Source organism: Anabrus simplex, chromosome 4 (assembly GCF_040414725.1).
Source record: "Anabrus simplex isolate iqAnaSimp1 chromosome 4, ASM4041472v1, whole genome shotgun sequence".
NCBI lineage: Eukaryota > Metazoa > Arthropoda > Insecta > Orthoptera > Tettigoniidae > Anabrus > Anabrus simplex.
The window spans coordinates 47,949,985-47,967,749 of NC_090268.1; the positions used below are offsets into that span (position 1 = coordinate 47,949,985).

General features: G+C 36.6%; 1 protein-coding gene across 3 annotated transcripts in view; it reads right to left on the bottom strand.

Moving 5' to 3' along the window:
• The window catches only part of O-fut1 (O-fucosyltransferase 1), a 96,182-nt gene that overhangs the window by 14,832 nt on the left and 63,585 nt on the right, over positions 1-17,765 (bottom strand). The gene's annotated exons all lie outside the window — the stretch shown is intronic.

A 17,765-nucleotide genomic window follows, 5' to 3' on the forward strand; every position in this document is an offset into this window, starting at 1 on the left:
CTATTCCAGCCCGCACCTTCTTTCACCTCTAACTACCACGGATATCTCCGTAACAATAATAATAATAATAATAATAATAATAATAATAATAATAATAATAATAATAGCGTGTGGCCTCTGGAGAGGCTCGTACAGGTCTTTTGATTTGACTCCCGTAGGCGACCTGTGCGTCGTGATGAGGATGAAAGGATGGAGACGACACATACACCCAGTCCCTGTGCCAGGGGAATTGACCAATTATGGTTAAAATTCCCGACCCTGCCGGGAATTGAACCCGGGACCTCTGCGACCAAAGACCAGCACGCTAACTATTTAGTCATGGAGCCGGACAGAATATTAATATAAAATGCGTTTTATATGTATCTAAACTACATGACAAGACTTGGTTATCAGCCATACTATAGATGTCAAGAAAATGGCCTTGATCAGAGAAGCAAATGGTGGATATAACGCAATATCATCATTGTATAAATTCATAAAGAAATTCTATACGACATATAAACTGAGATAAATGCAGACATCTTGGAGGTCTGATAGAAATTAGAATTATGCAAAGCAATCTTAAACAAAATCTAATTGTTAAAGTATGTCACAAGGCTTAGATATCATTCATATGCTACAGCTGATTTTATCAATGTATTTTATCTTTGTAATTGAGCAAGTCAAGATCATCATGGCTTTCTAAGAAGACATGGCGCAGGCTACCTGGATAAACCCGAGCTGGACCAACACACAGATGACATCTAGATGACCAGCCACGCAAGATGACCATCATCCACGACTGCGGAGGATGAACGAGCAATGATATCATTCCGGAAGTTTTTTTTTTTTTGCTAGGGGCTTTACGTCGCACTGACACAGATAGGTCTTATGGCGACGATGGGATAGGAAAGGCCTAGGAGTTGGAAGGAAGCGGCCGTGGCCTTAATTAAGGTACAGCCCCAGCATTTGCCTGGTGTGAAAATGGGAAACCAAGGAAAACCATCTTCAGGGCTGCCGATAGTGGGATTCGAACCTACTATCTCCCGGATGCAAGCTCACAGCCGTGCACCTCTACACGCACGGCCAACTCGCCCGGTATATTCCGGAAGTGAAAGAAAAAGACATAAGTTTCATAAATAGAATGTATATAGATTGGTAGATATTAACATTAGTTGACGATTTGTAGTTAAAGCCTAATATGTTTTATCATTATTGTCTTCAATATAACCTAAATTGTGTTAGTATGTCGATATAAAGGGAATAGGTAGTCTTCTTAAGAAACATAATTAATACCAGTTAGAAACATGTGATATAGTAATGTGATAATAGTATTTCAGTCAAAGTAAAGAATCCAAACATATTATGCCATATTGTATATGAAGTTCTTATGAGGAGAATATTTTAATAATATACCAAGTGATAAGATGTACAATATTATAGGTTAGGATCCACCTTTCAATACTCCGTAATAAGATGGTAAAAAGTAGTTACAACCTGTTTAATGGGACCGGTTTCAACACATTTTAAGTGTCATCATCAGCCAATTTGCGAAGATCTTACAACAACTAGCACATTGAATACAGGCAAAAAATTAACATTGTATCATAACGTAGCAATTCAGTAAATGTTCAAAACACAATAATCACAGTCAAGAGAGTAAACAGAACATCACTATCTTGCGCCGAAAACAAATATAGCTGAAGTTCATAAGCAGGTCAAATATTCGCTTATGTAAAGTCGTTGCTAGGCAGGTCTTGTAGGCATTTGTTTCTCCGGCCGAAGAGCAAAAGGTGACGTGAATGAAGTCCTAGGAAAACAGTGTAGGATTTAATTTCGTCAAATTTCAAAGTGGATATATAGGTTTTATAAAATAATTTAAAACGTTAAAAAAGAATAAAGCCAAATAAAAAATATATTTAAAAAATAGGAAGAAATAATGAAAGAAATACGAGGTTCAACTCGAAACAACTTGCCGTAGTAATTGATAAAGAAATGATAAATAGAGAAAGGGGGGACGTTAATTAGAGGGTGGTGATGGTGGTGGTGGTGGTGGTGGTGGTGGTTATTGTTATTAGAGGAAATACAATTGGGCAACAATCCTTAATATAATACTAATTCGAAGAAAAAAGAAAAAGAACCGACACTTCGAAAAATGAAGATATCGGTTAAAGGAAGACAAGGGCCACGAAGGGCGTGAAAATGAAAGACTCCCTAGCCCTCGCAAACCTAATAGCATCGGGGTCGGAAAAGAACAAGAATTGACCAAGGGAGGTCGGACAGGATAGATGAAAGTGAGGAGCCTGGCACAAGTAAGTGGAAGCAATGCCAGGACTCAGCTAAGGGCCCCGTGGTCGCCAACCCACGCTCTGGAGTTCAGAGCCCCTGGGGGATGGAGGATGGGAAGGAAAGAAAAAATGGAAGGGATCCGATACTTCGAAAAATGAAGATATCAGCCAAAGGAAGACAAGGGCCACGAAGGGCGTGAAAATGAAAGACTCCCTAGCCCTCGGAAAACTAATAGCGTCGGGGTCGGAAAGGAACAAGAGTTGACCAAGGGAGGTCGGACAGGATAGATGAAAGTGAGGAGCCTGGCACAAGTAAGTGGAAGCAATGCCAGGACTCAGCTAAGGGCCCCCGTGGTCGTCAACCTACGTTCCGAAGTTCAGAGCCCCTGGGGGATGGAGGGTGGGAAGGAAAGAAAAAATGGAAGGGATCCGATACTTCGAAAAATGAAGATATCAGCCAAAAGAAGACAAGGGCCAACGAAGGGCGTGAAAATGAAAGACTCCCTAGCCCTTCGGAAACCTAAAAGCGTCGGGGTCGGAAAGGAACAAGAGTTGACCAAGGGAGGTCGGACAGGATAGATGAAAGTGAGGAGCCTGGCACAAGTAAGTGGAAGCAATGCCAGGACTCGGCTAAGGGCCCCGTGGTCGCCAACCCACACTCCGAAGTTCAGAGCCCCTTGGGTGAGAAGGGGGAGAACTGAGGAGGATCAAGGGGGGTGTTGCGGAAGGGGGAAGTGGCATGAGAGGGTATTGTGTAAATTGTGAAAAATTGATTCCTTATTTGTTGACTTCAGGGTATTTAAAAAGGAGATGAGAAAATCGAAAAGGGGATTGGGTTTCTCAGAAATATCATTCAGATTAAGATTTGGATTGAAAAACTGGTCAAGGTGTATAAAACAGTTTTCGGTGATGTCTAGGAGAGGGCCTTTATTTAGAGTGCTGAGAATTTCAATATCCTGGTTTATTGTAGTGAAAGCATGTTTTGTGTCATGTATGTGTTGTCCCACTGCCGAAAATCTGTTGTGCTTTATTGCATTAACGTGTTCAAAGTACCTAATTTTGAAGTTGCGACCAGTTTGACCTATGTAAGAAGAATTACAGTTGTGGCACTTAAAACGGTATACGCCTGATTTAGAAAAGACACTTGTTCTATTTAAGGAGTGGGAATTATGTAATAATTCAAGGTTTCTATTATTAGTTCGAAAAGAAATCATAGTATTATGTTTTTTGAAGACATTAGCTATACTATAGGTATTTGCATTGAATGTGAATGTGGTGTAAGCAGCTGGTTTGGGAATATCTTTTAAGAGTGTTGTGTTAGGGCGGTGTCTAAATTTGTTAATGATTTGTTCAATAAAATAAGAATTATAACCGTTAAATTTGGCAATAGAGCGGATGATGTTTAGTTCTTTATTTAAGTTATCCTTTGATAGCGGAATTTTGAAGGCGCGGTTAACCATACTGTTGTATGAAGCACGTTTATGTGACTGTGGGTGAAAAGAGTCTTGTTTTATGGTATTAGCTGTATGTGTGGGTTTTCTGTAAATCATATATGATAATGAGGAAGGTAATCTGTTTATTGTTATGTCTAGAAAATTAATAGATTTGTTTGATTCTGTTTCAAGAGTGAATTTAATATGTGGATCAATTTTATTGAGGCTATTAAGAGTAGAAGCTGCATTGAAAACTCTATCATCCAATATAACAAATGTGTCATCCACATATCTAGCCCAAAATAATACATGTTTAAAGTCGTCATTGTTATCAATGAAATTGTGTTCTAAAAAGTCTAGGTATATTTCTGCAAGGATCCCCGAGGCTGGAGAGCCCATAGCTAAACCATCTTGTTGATAAATTGTATTGTCGAAGATGAAGAAGTTGTTAGTAACTACTAATTTTAAGAGGGTCATAAAATCATTAATTTCAAGTTTGCTTAAGCAACTATATGTATTTAAGTTATTTTCAATAATAGGAAATAATTTTCTGATATTAATACTGGGATACATATTGACAATATCGAAAGAGTGTAGAGAGTGGTGTGGTTGGATTTTGAAGTTATTTAATTTCTCAACTAGTTCTATGGTGTTTTTTACAGACTTATTCGATAAAAATTTGTAATTATTCTTAAGAAATTTATGAATGAATTGTGCTAATTTGTAAAGTGGGCTGGGTCTGTAATTAATAATTGGTCGAATAGGGACGTCAGTTTTATGAATTTTAGGGAGAGATTTAGCGGTTGGTAGGCCTGGATTCATGCTTAATAATTTTGTTTTTTCATGTTCAGTAAATAAGAAAGAAGAGTTCTTAAGGGTTTGTTTTAGAAGACGTTGAATTTGTTGGGTAGGATCTTTCTTTGTTATAGAAAAGGAATTATTGCTGAAGAAATTTTTGGTTTTCTCGATATAATCAACTTTATCCATTATTACTGTAGTGTTACCTTTGTCAGCTTTTGTGATGATGAGGTCCTGGTCTTTAATTTTCTTTTTGAGGTTAAGAATGTGTTTACGTTCAACGAAGGGAACAGTGTTGCTATTATCATTGGATGTGTAAATCTTATTAAGTTTTCTTTTTACATCAAGTCTAATTTCGTCCTGTAGTTCTAAAGGCATTTTTTTGATAGCCAATTCAGATTCAGTGATTGTATTAAAAACACTGTTATTTTTATTTAAGTTAGGCCAGTTATGTTTAGGGCCTTTTGATAGGATTAAGTTATCATTATCATCTAGGGTTGTTTTGGATAAGTTTATAACAGGGGGGTGGAACTTACTAATTATACTGTCATGATTTTTTGGTTCATTAGGTAATTTAGTAAAAGGTTTCCTTGTCGTAGAGATATTTTTGAGATTGTTAAGTTTTCTGTCTAGAATTGATTGCTTTTTGGAAAGTATGAAGAATAATTTATCGTCTATATGGGATTGAAATAAGTCCCATTGAGCACTTGATAGTAGGCGAGTTGCTTCGAGGTGAGATTCGTAAAGACGATTGTTTAGGAAAGATTTCTTCCTATAAAGGAATTTAATTTCATTGGTTAACCATATCTTGTTAATTTTCTTTTGTGTTCTTGAACAATCATAAGAATTGCGATGTCTAAAACTGGTAGGTTTAAGAAAATTAGGGGTTAAATTATGCGCGATACACTGTTTGAGAAAATTAATATCTTTGCCTAGCTTAGCAATCTTGATTTTAAGGCCTAAATAGTTATAGGCTTTAGATTTTGCTTGGTAAGCGTTATCATTTAAAGTTAAAAACTTCATTATTGTTCCGTATCCTGTCCGACCTCCCTTGGTCAATTCTTGTTCTTTTCCGACCCCGATGCTATTAGGTTTGCGAGGGCTAGGGAGTCTTTCATTTTCACGCCCTTCATGGCCCTTGTCTTCCTTTAACCGATATCTTCATTTTTCGAAGTGTCGGTTCTTTTTCTTTTTTCTTCGAATTAGTATTATATTAAGGATTGTTGCCCAATTGTATTTCCTCTAATAACAATAACCACCACCACCACCACCACCACCACCATCACCACCCTCTAATTAACGTCCCCCCTTTCTCTATTTATCATTTCTTTATCAATTACTACGGCAAGTTGTTTCGAGTTGAACCTCGTATTTCTTTCATTATTTCTTCCTATTTTTTAAATATATTTTTTATTTGGCTTTATTCTTTTTTAACGTTTTAAATTATTTTATAAAACCTATATATCCACTTTGAAATTTGACGAAATTAAATCCTACACTGTTTTCCTAGGACTTCATTCACGTCACCTTTTGCTCTTCGGCCGGAGAAACAAATGCCTACAAGACCTGCCTAGCAACGACTTTACATAAGCGAATATTTGACCTGCTTATGAACTTCAGCTATATTTGTTTTCGGCGCAAGATAGTGATGTTCTGTTTACTCTCTTGACTGTGATTATTGTGTTTTGAACATTTACTGAATTGCTACGTTATGATACAATGTTAATTTTTTGCCTGTATTCAATGTGCTAGTTGTTGTAAGATCTTCGCAAATTGGCTGATGATGACACTTAAAATGTGTTGAAACCGGTCCCATTAAACAGGTTGTAACTACTTTTTACCATCTTATTACGGAGTATTGAAAGGTGGATCCTAACCTATAATATTGTACATCTTATTTCTCTATTCAATACGGAACAATAATGAAGTTTTTAACTTTAAATACCAAGTGATATGTAAATATCTATATAGATGATATGTTATCATAATGAGTTAGGATAACACTAGATATGGAAATAACAGCACACAGAAGAAATGTTGATATTATTTAAGAAGATAGTGATCCAATGATATGAATATAGGAGGATAAGGTTATTTGTGCGTCAAGAGGTAAATATGTGAAATATTTGGAATAATACGAAGTGATATGATTTGAAATGAGAAATGAAGATGTAATGTTGTTATAAAAAAGAAATGAAAGATGAACTGAATGAATATGTGTCGCTACGATGAAATAATAGGCGGAAATGGAATATTTGAAGAGAGAGAGAGATGATTGATGCAAATTAGTATCACATATGTTCATGATTTATTGACGTTATACTTTGTTGAAAATCCATATATTGTGATAATGATGATGTGTTTTGACTTCATTGAATATTGTGATAGGATAAGATCATCACAAGGTATTCCTATAAGATTGAGTAGTTGCATTCTCTTAAATTAATTATGGCAAACTTAGGTTAATAGGGATGACTGCTACTTTGTATAAGAATGTAACTGAGTTGATATCGCACAATGTCTTCAAGAATGATGTTCCCTAGATATTTTAATTGATTCGCGCGAGGTCACATATTGATATTTAGGCTCATCTGAATACATAGTTATACTCAATGATTAACTTATGTTGTAAAAGGGAAGTTAATATAAGACATGATATTGGATAATATAGTAACTTCAATTGATCAGAAGCAAACGTTTGCTAATAAATGAGAAACTTATCACTTTTCTGAATGCTTATAGGCACCGTGCAGATAGATCGAAATGCTAAACTAGTGCTACATAGTGGCACGTTCTGACACAAGAGGTGAGGCATAGTGCGAGCGTTTCAGTACATGTATGATATTCAAACAAGTTGCGGGTTTAAAGCGATTCAATTTGGGGATCTAAGTGAATCATCAAGCAATAAAGGAAGAAACCTTGTTGTCAGTGGACACGTGAACGGCGCTGACGAGTTAATTTCAAATGGTTTCGGATACATCACAGGAAAAGTCACCCATCAAACGTCTGTCACTTTGCCGCCTTATATCATGAATTTTGAGGTAGGCAAGGTATAGTTAGGTAACAATTTATAAAGTTTATTTAGTAAGGATTACTTAATGCATGTTTGCTAAGTTGTACGCATTTTTATTTTGTGTTCAGATTGACCTGAATCGTAATTTCTCTACCAGCGAATGTTCCTGTCCTGCCGGCAAAAGAGGAATTGCAAACACGTGGCTGCGGTAGTGTATTATATAAATAATGAAAGTGTTGTCTCCAAAACAGACCTTCCGCAATAATGGGGAAAACAGAGCCCGAAAACTATGTCAACAGAAAAATATAGAAAAGGCAAACCGCGCAAAAGAACTGTCCAGCAAAAATAGTTTGGAGACATCTCTTCTCCCCTTCAAATTAACTGAGGATATTTTAAAACACATCCCTTGCAGTCTTTGTACAATGCTTCGAGCAGAAACAAGTACTGAAATCGAACAATCGTACAGGGTTATAGTCATCTCATTGATAGACAGGGTAGTGAATGATGTGGAGAAAGAAGAATGTGAGGAAATTGTGACACAGCTATTACATTTACAAGTCTCTAACGACGTACGCTTGCCGGACAAATACACCTTTCGCACTGAGAGAGACGAAATGTTTTTTACCAGCAAAGTGCAGGTTGATACAGATCATATAATTAAAATCTCCCTGGATACTGTATCTCAATCTGGAAGCCCTCGATGGTTTTAAGAAAGAAAGATTATATCTGCTAGCATGAAAGCACATTGGATCAAAACTAGGCGACATAACTTTGATAGTTTAGCTCTCGCATTTGTAACTGAATCTCCAATTGGGGGAGCTGTTTTGAACAATCTTTCTTACGGAAGTGGAATGGAAAGTGAAGCAATAGAATGCTATGGAAGTTCATTTGGTGTTCGTGTTATTCAATATGGGTTAATAATCCACAAGAAACAACCTTGGATTTGTGGATCTCCAGATGGCATAGTTCTCAAAGGAAATGTAGCTGACAGAGTGTTAGAAGTTAAGTGTGCATCTTCCTGTAAAGATAAACCAAAAGTAGATGAGTCAGGAAATGTGCGAGTACGTTATCTTTACTTTGACGAGCAAAATAACGTACAGTTAAAGACAAGTCATATGTATTACGCACAAATACGAATACTGATGTACGTAACTGGCTTGGGAAAATGTGATCTGTATGTATATAGCAAACTACAACAGTTGACAATACCTATTTACCAGGACAAGTATATAAGTAATAATAATAATAACGTAAATGTTTCCACCTTTTCAATACAATATATTCAAAAAATTACAAAATCATACGGTACTAGTTTCGACCCATCTAGGGGTCATCATCAGCCGTATTGGAGCAAAGATCATTTGTGGCGAAATCCTAAGACAATATTATTTTAAAGAATAACAAGTGAAATGAGATGTTATGGTAATAGTTAATAATACAAGGAATATACATACTAAGAGGTTTTTAACAAAGAATAAAGTATAAATGGGGTGTTGTAAAAATTATAATCATGGAAATCAGTAAGTTCTTGTATTGAAATGAAATATGGCTTAGGAAGAGGGCTTAAGGTGGGGCTGAAGGGTGCGGGAGAAAGTGTAATTGTCTTGGAAAAGTACCTTTGATTAAATTTAGGATTGAGTTTAGGTTGGCTGCATTATTGTTTCTGAGGAAAGTGATAAATAGATCGAAGAGTATGTTGGGTTTCTCTGAGATTTCATTGAGATTGTGACTGGCATTAAAGTATTGGTCTAGGTGTATGTAGTAATTTTCCATTATGTTCAGTAAAAGGCCCTTGTTTGCTAATACGAGGATGTCCATGTCTTGTTCAATATTGGTGAAATTATGGTTATAATCTTGCATGTGTTGGCCGATGGCTGAAAACTTGTTGTATTTTATTGCGTTAGTGTGCTCGTGGTATCTAATAATGAAGTTTCTCCCGGTTTGCCCGATGTAGGTTTTTTTACAGGTGGTACATTTGATCCTATAAACTCCTGATTTTAAAAAACTGCTGGTCTTGTTGATGTGTGAAGTATTGTATAAAACATTCATGTTCTTATTGTTGGTTTTGAAGGCTATTTTAACGCCTTGTTTCTTAAAGATGTTGGTTAACTTGTAGATATCATTGTTGAACGTGAAGGTGGAAAATGTTAGAGGTTTGGTTATTTCTTTTTTGAGGGTAGTTTTTGGGTGATGTTTGTGTTTATTGATTATCCTTTCTATAAAATGATTGCTGAAGCCGTTGAATTTTGCGATTCCGCGGATTGTGTTGAGTTCGTTTTTTAGATCTTTATTGGACATAGGTATGCTGAAGGCTCGGTGAACTAGGCTGTTGTATGTGGCTCGTTTGTGGGACTGGGGGTGCACTGAATCTTGGCGAATGGTGGAGGCTGTTTGAGTGGGTTTTCTGAAAATTTTATAACTGAAAGAATCTGAGTTTCTAGTGATGGTTAAATCTAGAAAGTTGATTTTTTGATTTGATTCGGATTCTAGTGTGAATTTGATATGAGGATCAATATTGTTGAGTCTTAAGAGGGTGGTGGGTGCGTTAATTGATTTCCCATTCATGACTACAAAGACATCGTCGACATATCTGGCCCAAAAGAGAATGTTTTCGAATTCGTTGTCAATTTTGGTGTATTCGAGGAAGTCCAGGTATATTTCTGCTAAGATACCTGAGGCCGGTGACCCCATTGCCAAACCATTTTGTTGATATATGATATTGTCAAAAGTGAAGAAGTTATTGTCGATGATAAGTTTTAATATTGTGATAAAGTCTTGTATCTCTAGTTTGCTTAAGTGGCTGTTTTTGTTTAAATTGTTTATAATTATCGGAATTAATTTTGATACTTGTATGCTTGGGTACATTATTATTATTATTGTAAACATGTACCCAAGCATACAAGTATCAAAATTAATTCCGATAATTATAAACAATTTAAACAAAAACAGCCACTTAAGCAAACTAGAGATACAAGACTTTATCACAATATTAAAACTTATCATCGACAATAACTTCTTCACTTTTGACAATATCATATATCAACAAAATGGTTTGGCAATGGGGTCACCGGCCTCAGGTATCTTAGCAGAAATATACCTGGACTTCCTCGAATACACCAAAATTGACAACGAATTCGAAAACATTCTCTTTTGGGCCAGATACGTCGACGATGTCTTTGTAATCATGAATGAGAAATCAATTAACGCACCCACCACCCTCTTAAGACTCAACAATATTGATCCTCATATCAAATTCACACTAGAATCCGAATCAAATCAAAAAATCAACTTTCTAGATTTAACCATCACTAGAAACTCAGATTCTTTCAGTTATAAAATTTTCAGAAAACCCACTCAAACAGCCTCCACCATTCGCCAAGATTCAGTGCACCCCCAGTCCCACAAACGAGCCACATACAACAGCCTAGTTCACCGAGCCTTCAGCATACCTATGTCCAATAAAGATCTAAAAAACGAACTCAACACAATCCGCGGAATCGCAAAATTCAACGGCTTCAGCAATCATTTTATAGAAAGGATAATCAATAAACACAAACATCACCCAAAAACTACCCTCAAAAAAGAAATAACCAAACCTCTAACATTTTCCACCTTCACGTTCAACAATGATATCTACAAGTTAACCAACATCTTTAAGAAACAAGGCGTTAAAATAGCCTTCAAAACCAACAATAAGAACATGAATGTTTTATACAATACTTCACACATCAACAAGACCAGCAGTTTTTTAAAATCAGGAGTTTATAGGATCAAATGTACCACCTGTAAAAAAACCTACATCGGGCAAACCGGGAGAAACTTCATTATCAGATACCACGAGCACACTAACGCAATAAAATACAACAAGTTTTCAGCCATCGGCCAACACATGCAAGATTATAACCATAATTTCACCAATATTGAACAAGACATGGACATCCTCGTATTAGCAAACAAGGGCCTTTTACTGAACATAATGGAAAATTACTACATACACCTAGACCAATACTTTAATGCCAGTCACAATCTCAATGAAATCTCAGAGAAACCCAACATACTCTTCGATCTATTTATCACTTTCCTCAGAAACAATAATGCAGCCAACCTAAACTCAATCCTAAATTTAATCAAAGGTACTTTTCCAAGACAATTACACTTTCTCCCGCACCCTTCAGCCCCACCTTAAGCCCTCTTCCTAAGCCATATTTCATTTCAATACAAGAACTTACTGATTTCCATGATTATAATTTTTACAACACCCCATTTATACTTTATTCTTTGTTAAAAACCTCTTAGTATGTATATTCCTTGTATTATTAACTATTACCATAACATCTCATTTCACTTGTTATTCTTTAAAATAATATTGTCTTAGGATTTCGCCACAAATGATCTTTGCTCCAATACCCTAGATGGGTCGAAACTAGTACCGTATAATTTTGTAATTTTTTTGAATATATTGTATTGAAAAGGTGGAAACATTTACGTTATTATTATTATTATTACTTATATATTATTCTCAGTTCAATACGGACCAAAAACATGAAATTCATAACCATCAAGGACAAGTATGTCGAGGAATGTTTCACCAAAATGACAATGTTCTATTTCAATTATTACTTGCAAAAAATTAGTGGTATTCCTAATAATAATAATAATAATAATTGTTACCGTGTTTTTGCGGTAGTTATGCGTGAAAGAAGGTGCGGGTTGGTGAACAGGTCTCAAGCTACGAAAGTAAAATTAATTTAAAATTTAACAAGGTTATATTTTCTTTTCAAAAGAAATAACAAGCATGGCAGGTACAGAGTAGCAAGTCAAAAGGTAGTTACAATATTTACAGGATTTGGGCTTCGCGCCCCGACTTCACAATGCTTGGGCAATCAGCCCAACCTTACTTCAAAATAAGAATTAACAGAGGGGCAGAAAACCCCATTCATGCTCAGGAGCACTTGCTCCAATTTACACCGAAAAGCCTCCTCGAGGCATACAACACTCAATTTTCGAAAAAGAGCCACTCGCTCTCAACTTTAAGCCTCTCAAAGGCCACACCAAACTCCACCTTCAAGTTGTCCTCTCTGGACATAGACACAGGGGTAACATACCCAACCTACTGAGGTCTATTAAATGAATAAAAGGGTAATTACATGACCTCTAAAATAACAATTTGAGAGGAGGCGATCTGCACTCCTAATGTATTTGTTTCAAAACCTAATTTGGCTCTAGGCCACTGATGCAAGGGCTAATCCCATACTACGGAGGTGACTTTAGAAAGAAACAAATTTACATAATGTTAAGGAAGAATAGGTTGAAAAAATAAGTTCACCTCAAAACAATATGAGTGGGAGCTCGAGAGGGTTAAGCACTCTCTATCCCAATATGTAGTTTAAAAGATAGAATAAATACAAGTTTCTTTACATTTTAAGGAAGGTTACATAATGGAAAAACTTCGGACCCACCCCGAGAGTTAAACTGCTGAGCAAGCAAGAAAAGAAGTAATTAATCGGCCATTACCTGGTTGTTGACCGCTGCCGGAGAAAGAGGCGCTTGCCGCCCCCTGCTATGTACTTTACACACTGAAAGATGGAACAGAAGTGGCACAGAGACCCAAAAATCAGCAGTTTATATCCTCTCGCGGAAAGTTCGAGGCGTTTAGGGGAAGAAAACACCCGCCCACAATCACTTTATTGGGTAGGGTACAGCAACATATCCCAGTTGGGGGAAGATACATCGGATTGGACAGAAATTAATTAAAGAAATTCGGGATTGGCTAAATACAAAACAAGGGGAAAGAGAGGGGTATACAACCAACTTAAACAATAACAGAAAGAAATTTAACAAGAAACAAACTTTTGAAATAAAAATTTCTCCAAAAAACAGTTCTTTCACTCCGCACTAGGGTGCACTATTGTTGATCTTCAGTAGTGTCCTCTAGAAGAGAAAGTTCACACTTCTTACTACAAGCAAAACAAAAATACGTCGAAAATGACACAGTTCAAAAACTCCAAATTTTCCACGTAGTGACATCTTCTGAGAAACTTGAAAATTAATACCGTCAATAAAGTTCAGACTTCCTCCAGCAGAGGAGTTTCAATTGGCGCACATTTTAAATTAGCGGCGTGGAGGTGTACCGCCCGGTACAATAATAATAATAATAATAATAATAATAATAATAATAATAATAATAATAATAATAATAATAATAATAATAATAATAAGTGTTTATTCATCAATTCTTGCTTGTTGAATGTTGAACAGATCAAAATGTAAACAAAGAATATATAAAACAAACTGATGGTAGAACAATTCTCAAACTATTCTTTAATTATTGGAGGTTGCAAATTCATTAACACGCAACACATAAACATGATGCCATCCACGTGTGGAAAAAGTTCTGTTGGCAATTTCTGTAATATATTGTATATTTTGATTCTTTGAATACGCCTTTCTACAAGAATTCTAATACTCGCAATACTGTAAGTACTCTCAACTTCCTCAGTTGTTAATCTCCTGTCATGTAAGAACGGTGGTGTCACGATTATGACACCGTGGCCAGATAAGTTAGTTCTGATGCCAGAAAATCCTTTATCAGCCATGACCTCATCACCAGGTCAAAGGAAAGTTAATAAACTACTGTCAGTTGTTTCGAATGAGCCGCTAGCTCTTCCACCGCAACATTTAGATTTAAAAGCGATCATACCACTAGGCGTAATTGCAATTAAAACTTCGGCAGTGTAGCAACCCTTGTATTGAGAATAGAAATACACTCTCTGATCTACTTGGGGAGGCTGTTCAACCCTAAATTCCGTGCAGTCAATAATGACTCCCATGGATGCATCCTTGGTTATGTTACTTGGGCAAACTGTACTTGAAAAATTTTCCGTCTGATTCTTCCTTTTTTAATCGCTTGAGTTGTCTGTGAAAGCACAGTAAGCTGGGTCCCGGCGACGCATTCCTCTTCTATTCATCCGGAAATATTGTGGGAACATAGGCTGGACTTAGAGGGTGTCTCAGATCTTCTGTCTCCGATGAAATGTGCACTACATATTCTTGAGTAAGTCGTAGGTTGCCAGTGATCAATGCTAAAAATTAAAACCAAAATTAAATTAAATCGGATCAACTGAACTTATTGCAAACTTGTGCAATACGTATGTTAGGCCTACTTACTTCGCCTAGTTAACTGCTTGTATCCATCGCCTCCTTCAGTCCACTTCTATCGTTCATTTTGGAAAACAATAAAATTGTATTTCACTTCCTGTATTTGCGTAAGTATTGGAACATCCAACAACACAACAATTGCGTTTGATCTCCTTTTCTCTGCCATTATCATCGGAGTAACGTCCGACTCGTTGGCTGAAGGGTCAGCGTACTGGCCTTCGGTCCAGAGGGTCATGGGTTCGATTCCTGGCTGGGTCGGGAATTTTAACCTTCATTGGTTAATTCCAATGGCCTGGGGGCTGGGTGTTTGTGCTGTCCCCAACATCCCTGCAACTCACACACCACACATAACTCTATCCTCCACCAAAATAACACGCAGTTACCTACACATGGCAGATGCTGCCCACCCTCGTCGGAGGGTCTGTCTTACAAGGGCTGCGCTCGGCTAAAAATAGCCACACAAAATTATTATTATTATTATTATTATCGGAGTAACTATATGCTCAGTCATAATAGAACAGCTACAGCGAGTCTGGAGTCTGCCTCACGTGTTGTTCTCCGCCCGGCCGCTAGAGCGACACGCACGGTGCCTATAGTGGGATACTCTAACCCTATCTTGAGATAATCCAACCAAAGATTAATAAATCTTATTTTAATAGCTTGTCCTAAGAACAGCTGAGAATATTAACATTAACTGATATGAATAAATGTAATATATTAAAGTAACCATTGATTTCCCATGCAGATTTTGCCAGTTTTTTTTTTTTTTTTATGATTGTTGTATGAAGATAAGATAATAGCACATTTCAATTGTGAGAAATGATAATAGTGATCAATAACAAATATTTTAAGCTACCAGGTCAAATATTAATTTTTAATTTTAACTTCATGATTTCATTTTCCTTTACCAATATTTCTATTTTTCAATAAATAATAGTATACACATGGTATACAATGGTTAGTAACCATATACCAATAAAGTATTGATTAGGTGGAAGGTTCTGATTCTTTATAATTGTGTATATTAACCATTAATACCGACATGAAACTAATAGATAAATAAACAATAGTAGTCAAGATTTAAATTAAGTTTTATTTAAAATTTTCTATAATGGTGTAAGCTAATGTTGAATTATAGAGTATTCTTGCAATCCAATGATACGTCGGATTCTGATATCTATCAACTCAGCTGATAGATGAAATATTACATATATATTTATATATTCATGAACCCTGAGAGTCTGGTCATGATTTCTTTTACGTGACCCATCCTGGATGCAGGGAAAGCGTAGTAGGGAGTGGATTTTTATGTGCCAAAAACCTAAAAATATTTGATAAAAATTTTAAAATATTCTGCTCTAAATATCACACAACCACTCGCATTCAAGAGGTAAATAAATATAAAGTTTTGAATTAAAATATGGTGCTACCAAACGTGCTCCTTAAAGCAAATGGATGTCTGTATGTGGAAAAGTACAATACGGCATATTCATTTTTGATGTGCCAGAATAGATATTATGGTATTTACAAAAACGGTAATGTGCTGTTTAACTATAGCAAAAACAACCTATCATCTTCGAAAAAATTGTACCAGTTCGTACTCACTAATGACACGGTGGAATATCAGTTGCTAGAAGTAATCTCAGAATTGCAGAGAAAAACAAAGGTCATCTCCAAATTGTCCATCACAAATGCATGCCAAATACCTCTGAAGAACTTCTTATACTATGAAAACGATTGCTCTACATCACAGGACGTCAGATGTGCACAGTTAAAGAGAGGAATGTCACGAACACTAGCGCCTTTAAATTCAACAACATGAGCACCCTCCACTACTTGAGCAACTTTGCACATTTTTTAAACCCCTGTTTTTACAGAACAAATTTCGATATTTGACCTCTAACCGACCCTGTACCTGCGAAGCTGAGAGTGAATCTAATTTATTTTTAATAGCACACACTTCCTTCACTGTTTCGGACAACAGGTTAGTGGATTTTTTCAAATATGTCTATGGTTTTACACAAGAAACTTAGATTGGCAGAAATAAATGCCAAATTGCTTTTCAAAGAGCTGTCTTTCAGTAATTCTTGAAGAATTTAATTTGAAGATGTGTTGTTTTTATCTAGTGCATTCACAACAGATATGAAACTTTCAAAATTGTCTGCGTACTATACCAATGCGCTAAGCTAGGTACCCCACCGCTTCACAATAGGCAGAGGAGGAAGTGCAAGACCTGGGGTTTTGTCTGTAAGCAGATCGATTCTTGAGAGTGCTTTTACAAAGACTTTTTTTGCCATTAGTCACTAATTTATCCACTTTAGGATACTGAGCCCTTACAGTTTCACATAACCTGTGTAGAACATGAACTAAGCAAGTTACGTGTATCATTTTCGGTAAGCTTACAGAAAGGTCTTTGGTCGCTTATTTCATATAAGCAGCACTATCAGTAAGTATAAGTAATACATTGTCGTATTTTACACCTTTTGGCAAAAGTAAGTCCATGGTTTCATTAAACAACCTAGCTAAAGTGACATGAACTGGGCGAGTTGGCCGTGCAGTCAGGGGCAGGCGGCTATGAGCTTGCATCCAGGAGATAGTGGGTTCGATCCACTGTCGGCAGCCCTGAAGGGGGTTTGCCGTGGTTTCCCATTTTCACACCAGGCAAATGCTGGGGCCGTACCTTAACTACGGCCACGGCCGCTTCCTTCCAACTCCTAGGCCTTTCCCATCCCATCGTTGCCACAAGACCTATTTGTGTCAGTGCGACGTAAAGCAACTAGCAAATAAGAATGTTCACAAGAAGTTTTGTCATTCTTCAACACACCAACTACAACATTTCCTACTTTCCTGCCACTTGAGTTAGTGGTTTCGTCAAAGCTCACCCACAGTTTCTCACTATCACATACTGCCCGAATTCTTTGTAATGTTTCTTTGTAACATTTTGGAAAATAGTTTTTCCTTAATGTGGATTTGTCTGTAGGTACAAAATTAATGTATTTTGTTAGGAAATTTCTCAGCCCCAGATTATTTATTTTGCCAAGTGGTATGTCGGCGCAAACAAATGCTCTGCATAAATCTCGATATTACTGGGAGTAT